Raw genomic sequence first — 15,387 nt, 5'->3', positions numbered from 1 at the left:
TGTGTGATAGTCGCTTAGCATAATGTCCAAAAGGTTCACCGCATTTTCTCATATTGCAGAATTTCCTCCTTTTGTAAGGCTGAATAATCTCCATTGGATGTTATACCGCATTTTCTTTTACCCATTCACCAGTCAGTGGACATTTAGGTTGTTTCTATAGCTTGGCTGTTGTGAATAGTGCTATTTCAGTCAAGCAAGATGAATAAGCTCTAGAGATCTGTACAACATACCTTTAGTCAAAAGTAACATATTGTGCACTTAAAAATTTATTAGGAGAATAGATCTAATGTTAAGTATTCTTCACACACGCATGCGCGTGTGCACACACACACACACACACACACACACACACACACACACAGACACAGACACACACGGCCATTGAAAGAAAGGAGCAGGACAGGAAGCACAAAATTTAATCATGTTTCTTCCAGAGCCTCCCTCATTGAGGTTTGTTTATGTCTGCCACTACTACAGTTCTTTCCTTTTTTTCTCCACTGTAAAAGATTCTTTTTTTCTCTTTTGAACTTTTACACTTATGTTAGAAGGCGTTGTCCTCGCGATTGCCTTTTTGAAGTTTGATATATCTAGAATTATATTAAAGAAGACGAGACAGGAAACCCACTGCCTACAGAGGAAGCAGGACTTTGAATTCATTTTCATGGATCTAGGGAGTCAGGAGGCCTGGGTTATAGTGCCAGTCCATCACTAATTGGCTGCGCAACCTTGTACAAAATTGTCACTTTTCTGAGTCAGTCTTCTCATCTGCAAAATGGGATCATTCCTGTTGAGATACCAAAGTATCTGAGTCTCAAATAGGGTACCAGCCCTCCTCTGAGACCAGGTAGGCCTGGAAGCTTTCCGTGGGGGAAGAACTTAGTTTTTCCTTTTATTAGAAGATTATTTTCTGGTTATAGAAGTAAATGTGTTTATTGTAAGAGAATTAGGAAATTACCTAAAAGCATGAAGCAAAAACAAAATTGTCCTGAAATTGTCACAAACTAGAGATAACTCCTGTTCATTATAGGCTGTAAACGGTGCAGTTATCTATAAAAGTGATAAAGGTAGGATAATAATAATACCAATACTGCTGTAAGAAAGCATTAATAGCAGCAGAAACCAGGCCTTAATCATTTAAAATTACCCCGTATGTATACCCTGTATACATTATTTCTACTTTATAGATGGAGGGGGCTTGAGATGTGGAAAGTTAAGTGATTTACTCAAAGTCAAACAATAAGTGGCAGAATTTATGCTCTTACTCACCATGATAAATTTAATATGGAGTTTTGAACGTGTCCTTTCAAAACATCATGCCCTATGCATTTTACCTTATAAAACAAACATTGGTAAACAAGGAGCTGAAAGGCTCTTGGATTGTGTAATTGGCAGTGTGAGTGGATATGCACATGGCTTATATATACACTTTGTGAACTCTGCTCTGCTATATTCCAGTGAATGCCTGCACCTGTGATGTACTTAAATGATCTCCTGGGCTTGGATATTTAGGTTGTTTTTGAATTTTGTTGTTATTATAATAATACTGCACTGAATTGTCTTTGTACTTAAAGCTTTTTGTGCGCCTGATCATTTCCTAGGAAAGAGTCCCAAGTTTTTGGTGCTTTTAAGGCTCTACCAAGTTGAGCTTCTACCAGCCAGACAGGTGAATGTTCTGGATGCTTAGAGAGTTTGCAAATGAAAGTACCCAAAGATTGAAGTCTCTAGCCAGGGGCTGGGTCCAGACCCCTAGGTGCTGCCTTTAGTTCTCCTGTGGGAAGGAGTCCTTTCCTCTCATCCAAGTCTTTGAAATTCTTGGGCAGGCCCCACACAGTGGACAACAGGTGACTTTACCATCTGCTGTGTCCAGTCCAGACCTGTGCATCCCGGGCTGTGGAGAACTTCTAGGCAGTTTAGAGAATCCAGATTTGTGGTTTTGCTGAGAGATGGGTGGAGGTGAGTTCATCTAGACCTGTCCTTCTTTTCTCAACGTTTGTTGGCTTAAAGATTTTCTTCACAGTAAGAAATAATCTCGAAAAACTTCTTATGAATATTTAAATAACTTTTTAAAACAATATTTTCATGTGGTAAAAGCTAAAAATGTAATTTTCCATAAGAAATGATATTAAATTGGTATATTATTAAAATTGGATTTTAAAATCATTTGAGATAAAATTGTAAATAATATTAAAAATATCAAAACAGGCAAAATTTGATCTTCAATAAGTGACGAAAGATGCTTCATAAAGTTTGAAAGAGTATGATTTGTTGGCAAGTAGATAAAAAATTGACATTTGACATCATGTTTGGGTTTGGGACCAAATGTATATTTAATGGGACCCAAAATTTGACTATATATTCTTATTCGATTATATGAAACATAAGAAGAAACAGACATACATTGTTTTCATGACCTAACATTTGGCATGCCTGAAATTTCTCTTAAAATTAAAACTGTTTTTTTAAAAAGTAAACTTAGTGTTTTATTTCCAGATGACATAAGAGAGAGGATTTCAAGCCATTGATTGCAAGTCTGTATCCACTAATAACACAACATGGGCTGCAGATGGTTTTTATTTCTAATAAATATAAAAAGCCAGAAAAGTTGGCCAAAACCATTATTCTCTTTTCTCTTTAAATAATGACTTTGGAAGTTGAGGAGACATCTTAATGTGCTCCTTTGAAATTTTGTTCAGATGAATGCAATTTGTAGATCTGGTTGAAATGGTCTGGAGGTGAATTTGCAGAATCCTCATCACTTTATGTTCCTCATGTATTTCCACATCCCATGGTGACAGGACCTGATGTTTGAGCCTTGAGCCCCACGTCCCCTGACATCCAGTGACTTCTGCATAGGCCCCCTTGGCTAGTCCCAGAAGGCTCTTGAACCATTACTTTTATTTTTTAAGCCCCATTTCACTGATAATTGTGTTTATTGTTTTTTGAAGACTAAAATTGAAAGAGGCAGTTTTATCACATAATGACAGGAAACCCTGGAATGTGTTTGTAAATCCGCTATTGGAAGATGGTCATCTGGACAAATGCTTCCTCCATCCCTCTGCTGGATACTTTCTGCTTCACTTTGAACACAGGATGGTCCCCATTCAGAAAGGTAGCAGGAGTTTGGGGGTTTTGCATGGGTCTGAGGGTCTGGAACTTAGATCTGTTCCAGCACAGTGTATGTATCTCTCTCTGTCTCTCTGTCTCTCTCTGTCTCTCTGTCTCTCTCTGTCTCTCTGTCTCTCTCTCTCTGTCTGTCTCTCTCTCTGTCTCTCTCTCTCTCTCTCTCGTTTCAGTTTCCTTATCTGTAAAAGAAAGGCAGAGAATTATTCGACCTTGACTCATGGTCCAGGATTTGGATTCTTTATTAAATACAAAACCCCTTTTCTCCCTATCCCGTGGAAGAATAATTTTAGGCAGTGATCAGTTTCCTTGAAAAAATCCCCTGGAGACGCTTCTATAAGAGCAGCACACTTTGCCTAGAGAAGGGTTGAGAGAGATACTAGGCCACTGTCCCCACTCTCATTCTGCCTGATGAATAAACAGTTAATTGGGTTGTGATTTTCAGGGCACCAAGAGTTCCAGAAAGTTCATTTTACCTTCTTGGTGGTTTAAAGCTCTCTTTTATGGACCTTCCTTTCTTTCCGTGGGGAGAAGAGACAGAGAGAGAGCATTGCGTCTTTTCAGCAGGAGTGAATTAATGGAGGAAGCAAAAATCAAAATGCAACTGAGATTCTGGGCTTTACTTCCTTAGGAACCAGAGCTGGGCCAGCCCTCTGGGGTGAAGGATTTATCCTGGAATCTTCCAGACTCAGGAGAAATGAGCAATCTGTCGTTCACACCTGCAACTCCATTAATGGCCTCTAGAGGGCGTGGGACCCAAACTTCAGGGCTCTGGACCAGAATCCTGCAGATTTATGGGGAGTTCTAGAATTCTTGAATGTTCTGCTGTGGAGGGCTAGCAGGAGCCAGAATTAGATCCCTTGCCTAAGTTCAGAGCTGGAGAAATCGCGTCCTAGAGAAGGGAGCTCACCCAGGATCATACAGAGACTTAGAGGCAAGCCAGGAAATGTCAGCCCTGGTTAGCTGTCCCCAGTTCAGGCCTTTTGTAAACCCTGGGTGATGGAGAGATGGGGGCACTGCTGAGGAGGTCTCCCTCACCTGTCCACCCTTTTCCTCAGTCACCTTTATCATCATGAAGTGTTTTGGCCTTTGAGTCATCCTAAGAGGTTAAGTAAATTCCCGTGGGGGTGGAAGCTCTCAAGGTTGAGACTGAGGCTCTTAGGCCTGCAGGAATTTTGCCTGACGGGACTAGTTCAGGGAAGGCTCCCCAGTGGAGGTGGCACTTAAACCTTAACCAAAAGATGAGCTGTGTCAGGGAAGGGCATTTGGGGGCAGAGGAAGCAGCAGGGCCAGAGGTAGGGACGCTGCGTGCACATGACTGGTAGAAGTGGTGGGTAGGTGGGGGAGCACATATGGGAAGGTGGCTGTGTCATGGTGGGCACTGCACCCCATACCAAAGATGGGGTGCTTTTCCCTATAGGCTGTCAGAAGCCAGAGAACAGCATGGCTTAGAAAGATTAACTCCCTTTGTGTCTGCCCCCCAGGGACTGTCCCTGCTGACAAATGGAAATCAACCGGTTAACAGCAGGAGCGCTGCCACCCCACCCTTACACACTTCTCCACACGTAGGGCCCTAATTCTCCCTAATAAAATAATACGAAGCTCAATTATGCTCCTGTTCCCATGTTCCTGGACTTCATTAAGCTCAGAGGGATTAAAAACTTGTATAAATTAATCAATGTACTATAATCCTAAAAATTAGAAGATGAGTCCTTGAGGAAGAAATGTAATATGGGCTTTTTAATTAGCAGGGCCCCCGAGATTCATTGCTCTCCCCTGCAAGTCCCGTGTTTGTGAATTGCTTCATCGTTTGATGGGGAAGGCCCCACGGACTTTCATCCTGTTGAGAGGAAATGCTCGGAGCTGCACTAATTCCCCAGGCTGGTACCCTCCTCAAGCCAGAGTGGGATGACAGAGCTGGCCTGGCTTTTCTTTCTTTTTTTTTCTTTCTATCCCAAACAAGAGCTAACTTTCAAAAGGAAGCTCAGAAAAAGGATTCAGAGTGAAATGAAGCTACTTTTATTTTTCATACTGGGTCTAGATAATGGCACCAATATCCACCTGAGGATCTATAATCCGGCAAGGACTAGATGTCTTTGTCCCTCCCTGCTGTACCCCCAGGCCTGGCACAGAACCCTGGGCGTAGCAGACCCTTGGTGAATGGATTCTGTAGATGCATGGATGGCCACCTTTACATGCTTCCCATGAGGATTTGTTGGCTCAGATAATGAATGAGATATGTTTGCTTTGAGTTCATCTTTCCTAATGGTTTCTACCTAGGATTGAGTCTGGCACTGACTCTGATCCAGGTAATAGCCCCTCGGGACTCCTGTTTGGGAAAGATTCCACATTTCTAAGCAGGGACTCTTCATTCCATGACCTGTTTCCCTAGTCTCCGTTTTAGCAAAGGGCCTCTAGTCTAGGAATCAAAAAGGCCAATGGAGTCTACCTCACCCACAGATGGAGGAAAAGGAGACTCCAGCCTGCATGGGAAATTATAGAATCCAAGTTGTGTTGCCTGATGTTGGGCCCCAAGTGGGGTCAGGCTTCTTTGGTGACTACAGACATGGCTGTTCCTGTCTTATATCCACCTTTGCCCCACTGTCCGATCTGGAGGGGCTTTTCCAGAGTCAGAGGCTGGGGGTGGCAGTGCTAGTCCCTCCCGACGATCAGTCCCTCCCAGAGAAGCATTTGTTTTGTTCTCTGGGGAGTAACCAGCAGTATAGTTACACCTGCATGTGAGGCAGCTCAACTCCTTTTTCTCTACTGCCGTCTATTTTTATCCTGGCTCATTTACCCTGTTTTGGAAAACACAGATGCATACATACACAACAGCAGTGCTGCCAAAATTCATACCTCCTCCCCCCTGCGGGATTTTCCCTTGACGGCTGTGCTCTCTGAGAGCCAGTGCCCGCCTCTGGGCTGAGCACCTGGTGAGGAGTCAGGCCAGAGGGCTCTTCGCTGAGTAGTCTCCTCAACATTGGGTTCAAGTCCTATCTGGCTCTTGCATCCCATTGTGGGGAGCCCCCTTTTTTAATTCCTCTTCTATCACTTAGGGGAGTCTGGCCCTTGTTTTCTTGTCCACAGGAGCCTGAGGTGGGGAGGTAGACTGTTCCCTTGAAGTGGGTCCCCTCAAAACCTGTCTTTACCAAACTCTGCATGCCTTGAGGCCTGTCACTGCTTCTAACCAGGCATGGAGGATGCAGATAGAGCACTGAGTATTCACGGTTTTACTTATCTCTCTGCAAATGAAACCTGCCTGCCTTTGTTTCCCCAACAGTTCTCATTGTCATAGGGTCTTCCTTCCATTGAGACTTGGTAGATATCTCTATAACTTTCTAAATGGCCCCAGTCCTGCGTTGTGGGCCCAGTCTTTCCCAAACCAGGGCTGGCTCCATGAATGGTGAAGGCAGATTCCTAGAATTCAGCGAGCTGGAACTCAAGGAACAGTCGGGGGGCACACAGTGGGGAATGTTTAAAAAAGTGACCTAAAAAAGGTTGTACTCCCTGCCACCATACTATATACAAGAGTGCATGCATGCATGTGTACACACACACACACACACATACGGTCAGAAATGTCTCCCAGATTGCACCTCCCTTGCACCTCATGAGGGCTCAGCCACTATTGTCAAGCACTGGTGTTCCGTGCACAAATAACTGTGTGACCATCAATCAGCATGCAGAGCCCAGTCCTGGGTTTGCAGCAGTCTGCAGATCCTGAACCTCGGCAGCTTTTCAGCATTACAGCAGTTGATAGAAGTGACCTTTAGCTCTGTCCCTGATGGAAGGAGAAGAAGGGGGCCTGGGCCCACATTCCTGAGTGGTCAGTCCCTATGGTGTCATCTGCCAGCACTGTCCTTAAGTTAAATCCAAAAAAAAAAGAGTCCTGGGGAGGGGTTGTCTCTCAGCGTTAGGAAAAGGTTATCTCAGGATGTCGGCAGCAGTATAAACGGTTAAGTTGTGGGTGTCTCGCTTAAGTTTATCCAAGAGACCTTTTACCCGCTGCAGGATTTTGTAGCTCTTGTCCTCACGAGGGGAACCCTGGGTTCTTGCAGGGGTGGAGTCTGTTTATCGTTGTGACTAGCCCATCAATTTCTGATGCTGGTCCTTAGCATTTTCCTCCTGTTACCTTCTGGTAGGAATATGGCATTTTAGGGGCCCCTTGAAAGCATCCAGACTTTATGTAAAATCTTAGCAGAGGATTATTTCTTAGGAATTTCTCCATACCTAGGATCAAAATCTGAAATATACCTGAACTATTTAGCCCCTACATGCCAACTAGGGAATGTGTTCTAAGACACCAAGGGAATGCTGGTTATTGCTGGGTCTTGCTGCTGAATCAATCAGAAAATGCATTTCCATGGAGAGGATAGGCCTTGCCTTATACGACGGGAGGGATGGAGAAGTGTTTATCTGAGTAGCTTTAACTCCAGATTTCCAGTACTTGTTTATGCAGGGGGTCCTGATGAGCTTTACCTGGTCTAGTAAAAGTTACCCTCAGTAGATATCTGGGGACATCAAGGGGCGGGGACATTTTCTTAATTCATGGGTAGGTGCTATATGATCTAAGGTACCAAGAAACCACAGAAGGTCAGATCACCAGCTGGGACCTCTGAGGGTGAACAGAGACCGTAGTTGTGGGGGCTGCATGCGTATGCTTCCCTCTCCCATTGTTCCCACTGATGCCCTTGAACCTTGTCAGGGGATGTGGGTTAATGTGGTGACTGAAGGGGAGTTAATCTGAGAGAAAACCTGGAGGGTAAAGTTCTAATAGAGAGATAGAAATTTTATGTAATGCAACCATTGTCCCAGTTTTCCCTGGAGCTGGGCTTCAGGCAGCACTTGCTTATCTCTGTTTGACAGGTGGGCAGTGTGGAACTAGGAAAGGCTTCCAAGCTGCTGAAAACCAGACATGTCTTGGTTTCATTACATTACCCCGATGGTCTCAGGGGCCACGGATGCTGGAGGAGAATGCTCGTGAGTGTAAAGTGGGCCTTGGCCTCAAAGTCTTGGAAGTGGGCCTGTGTTGAGTGTGGAAAGCTTATTTTCCTGAGAACAGGCAGCTGGATGTGGCTTGCTTACTGTCCCATGGGACCCCTCGGCTTCCTCTTTGTTTTCTGTGGGACAGAGGTGCCTCCTTCAAGGCCTTAACTTCTGCCCTTGTGATACAGACAACCTCCCTGCCAACACTGTGGAGAACTTGGCCTTCATCAGTGCCCTTCCTCTTGGGAGGCAGGTGTTGGGGGAACTTCTGGGCATCTCCGACGTGCTGAAGAGTGAGGTCAGCAGCAACAAAGATATTAATTCCTGCTGGAATACTGGCAGGATTCAAAACTCATGTTCTTTCTCATCTACAAGCTCATATGCCGTTTCTTTTAAATATTCATCATTTGAATGCATCTACCTTTTCTTCCTTCTTCCCTTCCTTCTTCCCTGTACCCCACCCCTCCTCCCCTACAAATTTGCTGAGCACCTACTAAGGGCCAGGCTCCATGACAGGTCTTGAGGATCTGAGGACAAATTTTGGGCCCTGTAGGAAGGAGTGTACAGCCTAGGGGAGGTAGATGTCAGACATCTGAACCAATGATGAATTCTGTAGAGGAGGCTGGATATGATGTGTGAGTGAGTGTGGAGGAGGGACAGAAAACTGAGTCTGGGGGAGTTAATACAGCTTCTCAAGGAGGTGACCCTTGAACTGCATTTTGAAGGAAGATTTCTAAGCAGAGAGCAGATAGGCACCTGGCAGAGGGACTGGCCTGTGCAAAGGCAGAGGACAGACTGGATAAATCTGACCGTTTTCTGTGTTAGTCACCAAGACTGGTTGTGATGACAAAATTGGGGCACTCCTGTCATTCTGCTTTTTCTGCTCCAAGGTGTTTCTGTTATGGTGCAGCTCAACCTGTTTTCAGGAGCCCCACCCTCCACTGTGTGTGCCCCTCCACCTGGGACGTCCCCAAGCCCTCCATTTTAGCCCTGGTGAGTGGCCGACTCCCTCATCACTAGCTCAGGGCTTGTCCTCAAGGTCCAGAGCTGATGCCAAGTGAAAGCAAACCTCAAACAAAGATCAGTTACCTGGGCACGGCATTGTCAGTCTCAAGCAATATAATGTTAAAAAGAACTTGGCAAGGGGAAGAAGCCTTCTAGATTTTTCTCCAAGTTATTTTTCTCTCTCTAGGAGGTGATATCATCTTAGGGTAGGTGGGATCTTCCTGGCTAGCCTTAGAGGCCTCCCAAGAAAGCAGCCTCAGGCCTTGGAGACATGAGCCCAGGAACAGAGGTCAAGGTGGGAAAGGCAGGCACAGCAATCTGTTGGACTTTATAAGTCCAGTCCAGAATCCGAGACTTTTGAGGTTTGTTTTAGGTACTGAGAAGTCTGGTTCTGGCCCATTTAAAATATCAAAAGGCGAGATATGAACAAGAAGAATCAGGGCAAGATTGCCTTCCTTGACAAGGTTTCTAGCAACTTCTCTCCCCCTCCTCTCTGCCTTCCCTCCTGCAAGTAGACGGTCTTGGCGTTGGGTTAGGGGGCAGATGGACCTAGGGTGAAGCACTTGGGAAGTTGTAATGTTGGTGCTACTAATGTTTTTTGAAGACATCTTTCCTGGGGTCATGTTGAACCAAGGAGTTAGTGACCTAGCTTCTGTGGTGTGAGTCACACCACTTAGTATAGTGTCCTGATAGCCTTTATGTCAGTCCACATCCTCCCAGGACTCCAGGAACAGGGCTGAACAGGGCGTGTGGGTCCTGGATACTGTCAGTCTCCACTGCCCAGCCTATGATAATGTTTGTACCAGGCTTCCTTCCCACCATGGACACCAGCTCTGTTTAGGGACATGCCATTCTTGGGTGTACCATGCTCATCTGCCCTACTTTGCCTAAGTACCAGCTATTCCTTCTGCCAGGATGGCTTGCCCCCTTCTCCCCTGCTGTGTGCTTTCAAGGACCTGTACATGCCAGTGCAGATGTTGTCTCCATGAGAAGCCTTTCTCCCCTTCCTGGGCTAACGCTCACTGACCCCTACCCTAAGTGGTCCTGTCTGTTTCTACTGCTGGACCTTGGGCTCCAGGAAGGCAGGAACAATGTCCCAGCACCTAGGCCCATGCATGTATGATGGACGAGTGAGAAGATGGATAAATGCCAGCTTGGCTGAAGGCCAGGCTGTGGGCCTGTCCTTACTGTGCAGGTTTTGGGGTATTCCTCCCCTGGAGGGCAGGTAGATGTTTTCTTATGGTTCCTCTAGGTGGTCCACTCGGCCATTCTTGGATGTGGGAGACAAAAGCTCTGTTTTCAGCTTTTACCATGGATTTCATTTTCCTTAGAAATGAGAGAGGTATTATGTAAGCCCTCATTTCTGCTCATTGCATGTCTGGGGAGGAGGCTCATGGTGCAAATTCTGCCCCTTTGAAACGAAATAGGCACAAGGGAGGACCTGGGATAAGGACTGCATTCCTAGCATCTCATGTTCGTGTTGGACAGGGACAAACTGGAGCATAAACATCACCCCAGGGATGGATGAGGGCTGATTGGTGGGGCCTCCTCTGACAATGTTCCTACAGGCTGCTGCTCTAGGAGCAATGAGGGGACATGTAGGGATGGAATATTGTCCCTCCTCTCCTAAACTCAGAACCTCAGAATGTGGCCTTAATTGAGGATGGGTAGAGAACTGGGGGCTGCTCTTGCTACCAGGCTACCCAAGCAGCCTCTTGGTCTGGGCAGAGATGATCCCCCAGGTGTGTCCTCTGCTACCTTTGCCATCCTCTCTGCCCAAGAGGCATCTTCCTGTGATGGCTGAGGGCAGAATCCAACTTTTAGCACCCTATGCGTCCAGAGTGGACCTGTCCTTATGTCATTCTAGAAACATTTTGTTCATCAGACATTTATTCCAGCACCCAGCTCAAGGCCATGTGTAGAGACTCACATAGGGTGGCTGGCAATCCTTGTGGTTAAGAATTTAGACTTTGGAGACAGACAGGTCTGGCTTTGAATGTTACAGGCTTTGGGGGCCAGTCACTGTCTTTTCCTGAGCCTGTTTCATTATCAATAAAATGGGAATAATAATGTCTGTCTTATGGATGAGCTTCGAGGCCCGAATCAGATATCTCCTACCCAAAGTGCTTAGTGAGCACCTGGTCCTCAATGAAAGCCCACTAAATGGTAGCTATTATTATTAATAATAAATGTAGGCTGAGTGAATGCATAGACGAATGAGTGTCTGGGCAACTTTCAGCCAAATGTGCATAATGAATGCTTATTCCCTTCCCTTCCTCGCCCAAATGAAATACACAAAGGGTCTCTGGAAGCACATTAGCTGCTGCTAACTTTCTTTCATAACAAGAAACCTCACAGCCACAGCCAGGGCTCCTTTGTGATTAATAACACCCCCACTCCGTTTCTGGGCTCTGAAAACAAGCGGCATCCCTCACTACGCCCACAAACTCTTCCCCCGATCGCCACGTGTGCCCCGTGCAAAACCGAGGTGCACCTGCACCGGTGGCTGCCAAGAGGCATTTTCTCCTCGGTTGCCTGGCTGATTTTGTCTCCACACCTGCAAATAGCCTTCTTTTTTCTGTCCTCTTCAAATCAAAGCGTGCCTTTGCTCTCCAGGCCGCCTGTTTCCTGAGCGGAGTCTGCAGGGAGGGCAAGGAGAAAGCTGAGCAATTAGACACTCCGCTGGCCCTTCTCCGAGACTGGAGCTGTTTTTAGCTCTGCCTCTCTCCCACAGGTGGCCCTGGCCTTGGGGTCTGTGGCTAACTTGGTAAATTAATAAAAACAGAAAACTGTCAGGACCCAGAAAGCTCCAGGAGAGGGGCAAAAGTGCTCCCTCTGAGCGTTGCTGAGCTGGAAGTGCTATCTTATTTTTTCTTTTAGTATGTTGTAAACAGCAGTTTCCCCTTTACACGTGCATTACTGTTGTCCAGATACTGCTTGTCAGATGACCCAGTGTATTTATAAACAACAATAAACTCCCCTCCATTTGTTTTTAGTGGAAAATAAAAACATTTTCTAATCCGAAACTGTGTGCCCTCAAGTGAGAGTTAAGAAAAGGTGGATGATGCCAGGTTTGGGTTTGGGGGCAGTGGAAGAATCCCAAAGCTTCCAGGAGAAGGGAAAAAGCTTCCAGGTTTTCTGAAATGGCATTTGTGATTGGGGCTGCTCCCAGGAGCCTGCGATGGCGGGGCGGGGTTGGGGAGGGAGGTTAGGATAGTCCGTGTGCTGTGGGTTAGTTTCCTTTTTAAACAAGAGGGTCAGTTTCTGAAGGCAAATGGGCTCCAGGCTGATCCAATCTGTTGGCGAAAATAACTCTGGATTTGGATCTAACAAAGACCTTAAAAGAGAGGCTCCAGACTTGTTTTCCAGCCTTGTGGGAGTCCGGGTGGTTTTAAATGAAGGGCAGATGTAGCCTGAGGTCCAAATCTGCCTCCCCCAGTCCTGCTGTAAATGTATTAAAGGATAAAAAGAAAGGCAGGACTTATATGGTAAGAAAGAAATGGTATGACAAGGCAGCTTCCCTGAGCCCAGAGAGGGGTTCTAGGGACAAATGTGGAGAAGGTGGGATCTCCTCTGTCTGCAAGGGACACCAGAGAGAGGAGGTGAGGAGATGAGGGCCCTGGATAGATGCAGGGGGCCCTGATCTGACAGTCAAGGTCAGGGGCAGGGAGGAGGGCTCCCAGCTGGTGCTGGTCTTAGGTCTTCCATTAGGTCTGCTTCCCTGCAAGGACGGTCCTTGCCCCTCACCTCTGGCTGTCCACATAGGCTGCTTTGTTACTCCATGTGGAAGGGGACTGAAGTTGGAGCCCTTGCTTTCCCACATAGCATAGCACCTGGCCCCTGGGAGAAACACAGCCTGTTACTCTGGTGGCAAAAGTAAAAAGCATATGCTCTTTGCAGAAGGAACTCTTTACCTTTAAGCATTCACAGTAGTGAGAGCTTACCACATTTCAAGTTTAGAGGTGGTAGAGGTACCTCAGAATAAGTTAGAACCTTATCTATACCTGTGACCATTTGAGCAACTCACCTCACTTGTTTGTACTTGTCTGTATCTTGGGTCCTTGTAAGAAGTAAGAGCCAAACCAGGCCTTAGGACCAGGTGTGGGGCTGGGGATCTGTGAAGGGCTCTTGTACTATTCAGGAACTGGAGGGAAGGTGAGGTAGGCCCTAGCTGCAAGAATGGCATCACAAGAGAGCTGGAATAGGGAAGCCTGCCGCTTGCTGAACCCAGGGTCAGCCCAAGGCTGTTCAGGTGGCCTCAGGAGGAGAGGCAGGCCAAGTTGGGGGCCTGGGAGCCAAGAGAGGCTTTTATTCAGGTTTGGAGGGTGGGCAGTGAGGGAATGTGTTTCATCCTCTCTGGTTTCAATCTTCCAACACTCCCCCTCGCTCTTTCTTCTAAACTCACCCCCCACAACCCCACCCCAAGTCTCTCCGGCTGCAATCTATTTTCCAGAAGGCAGTCAGAGTGGTCTGTGTAAATCATAAACCTGACCATGTTGCTCTCTCTCCCTTGAATCCCCTCCCATGGCTCCCAATTATTCCAGGATAGAGTCCAAACTCTATAACATGTTATACAAAGTCTTCTGAAATCTCTCACAAGCTTTCTCCTCACTCCTTCCATCCTGGGGTCTGACACACATAGCTTGGGGTTCCCTGAGTGGACCACTCATTGCACCACATGTTTGCATATCGTTACTGCCCCTGTCATTGTCCCACCCTTATCTCTCCTACCCCCACGGTCTTCCCACAAAGCACCTACATCTTTGATGGACAATTCAATATCTCACATGGCTTCAGACCGCAAGAACATGCGAGTTTTGGCCAGAGGACTTTCTCTGGTCTCAGGAGGATGCTCTGCCTGCTCACTCCTGAGGATAGCCATAGGAGTGGGGAGGAGAATGTCTCAGGAGCACCTGTAGTCAGTGAGGAGCAGGAACTAGAGACAATAGTCAGCTTCCAAGGTCCTTGATGAGACAGTTCTGAAGTGTGCTCTACACAGTGTCTCGGAGGGTCCCCAGGGGATCATGCCCTGGTTGTCCCCACAGTTACCCACTGGTTAATGTATTCATTGCTTTCCTCTCTTCTCTGTTGTTGTGGGCTAAATGTTTGCATCCCCCAAAATTCATATGTTGAAACTCCACCCTCCAAAGTGAGGAGATTAGGAGGTAGGCCTTTGGGAGATAATTAGGTCATGAGGGTGCAGCCCTCCTGCTGGGATTAGTGCCTTTATGAGTCCTGAGAGAGCTTGCTTCCTCTGTCTACTCTCCACCATGTGAGGATACAAGAAGTGGGCACTCTGCAGACCAGGAGAAGGTTCACACCAGAACCCAACCATGCTGGCACCCTGACCTTGGACTTATACAGCCTCCAGAACTGTGAGAAATCAATTTCAGTTGTTTACAAACAGTCCAAGCTGCCTGAAACATCTCTTCCCCACTCCCTCACCGACTTCCTGGGAATCCCCCCATATATCCCTCACACTCAGATTCTAACCTCAGGGTCTGCTTTGCGGGGGGTGGGGGTTTGGGGACCTAAGCCATGACTGTTTGGTATCTGAATGCAGAAGGAGCTGGATGGCAACTGCGGCAGGCCCCCTGCTAGCCTGTTGGTTATCAGCTCAGGCATTCCTGGTAGGCTTCCCTGAAATTTGCCCTGCTCTGTGCTCCGAAGGCATCTGGCACTTTTCTGGCCGACTTGCTGATTGGCATAACTTGCCAACCTGTGTGTGTGGTCCAGGGCGTGGTGCTCTCATCATTGAGGCTGAATATTCATGTCTGTGTATCCAGCGGCAGGCGCAGCACCTGGTGCGTGGTAGGGGTTCAAGAGATGCATGTTCAGGGTGGGGTCATGATGAACACTTGCAAGTGTTAGCAGTCTGGGCTTGGAAACAGCGGCAAATATTGTTTTCTATGTTTCACAGATTCATCCTCGGCCAAAATATATAAAATAATTTTTTGAATAATATCTTGCATTTTTGTAGTGTGAGGACTTTTCAGAGCACTTTTATGTGCGGCTGGGTCTCACCTAAACTCTGCACTGAACAGACAGTGTTGCCCCATTTTACAGGTAAGGTCACTGAGGCCGGGGGCTAGTTGGCTGGCCCTAGACAGTAACCATAACGGTGGAGATTGCAGTTTAGATAGGTTAGGTAAATGGCCCAGAGGCTCACAGAACAGAGCCAGCAGGAGTCGACCAGACCCACGCTTATGTGTCTCCAGAGTCCATGTTCTTTCCCCTGACCAGTTACCTAGAGTGAGCGCCCGCTCTTGTCCGACT

This window comes from Pteropus vampyrus, unplaced genomic scaffold (genome assembly GCF_000151845.1).
Source record: "Pteropus vampyrus isolate Shadow unplaced genomic scaffold, Pvam_2.0 Scaffold394, whole genome shotgun sequence".
Classification (NCBI taxonomy): domain Eukaryota; kingdom Metazoa; phylum Chordata; class Mammalia; order Chiroptera; family Pteropodidae; genus Pteropus; species Pteropus vampyrus.
The sequence above is the reverse complement of the archived record's forward strand: the minus strand, read 5'-3'. Positions refer to the sequence as shown.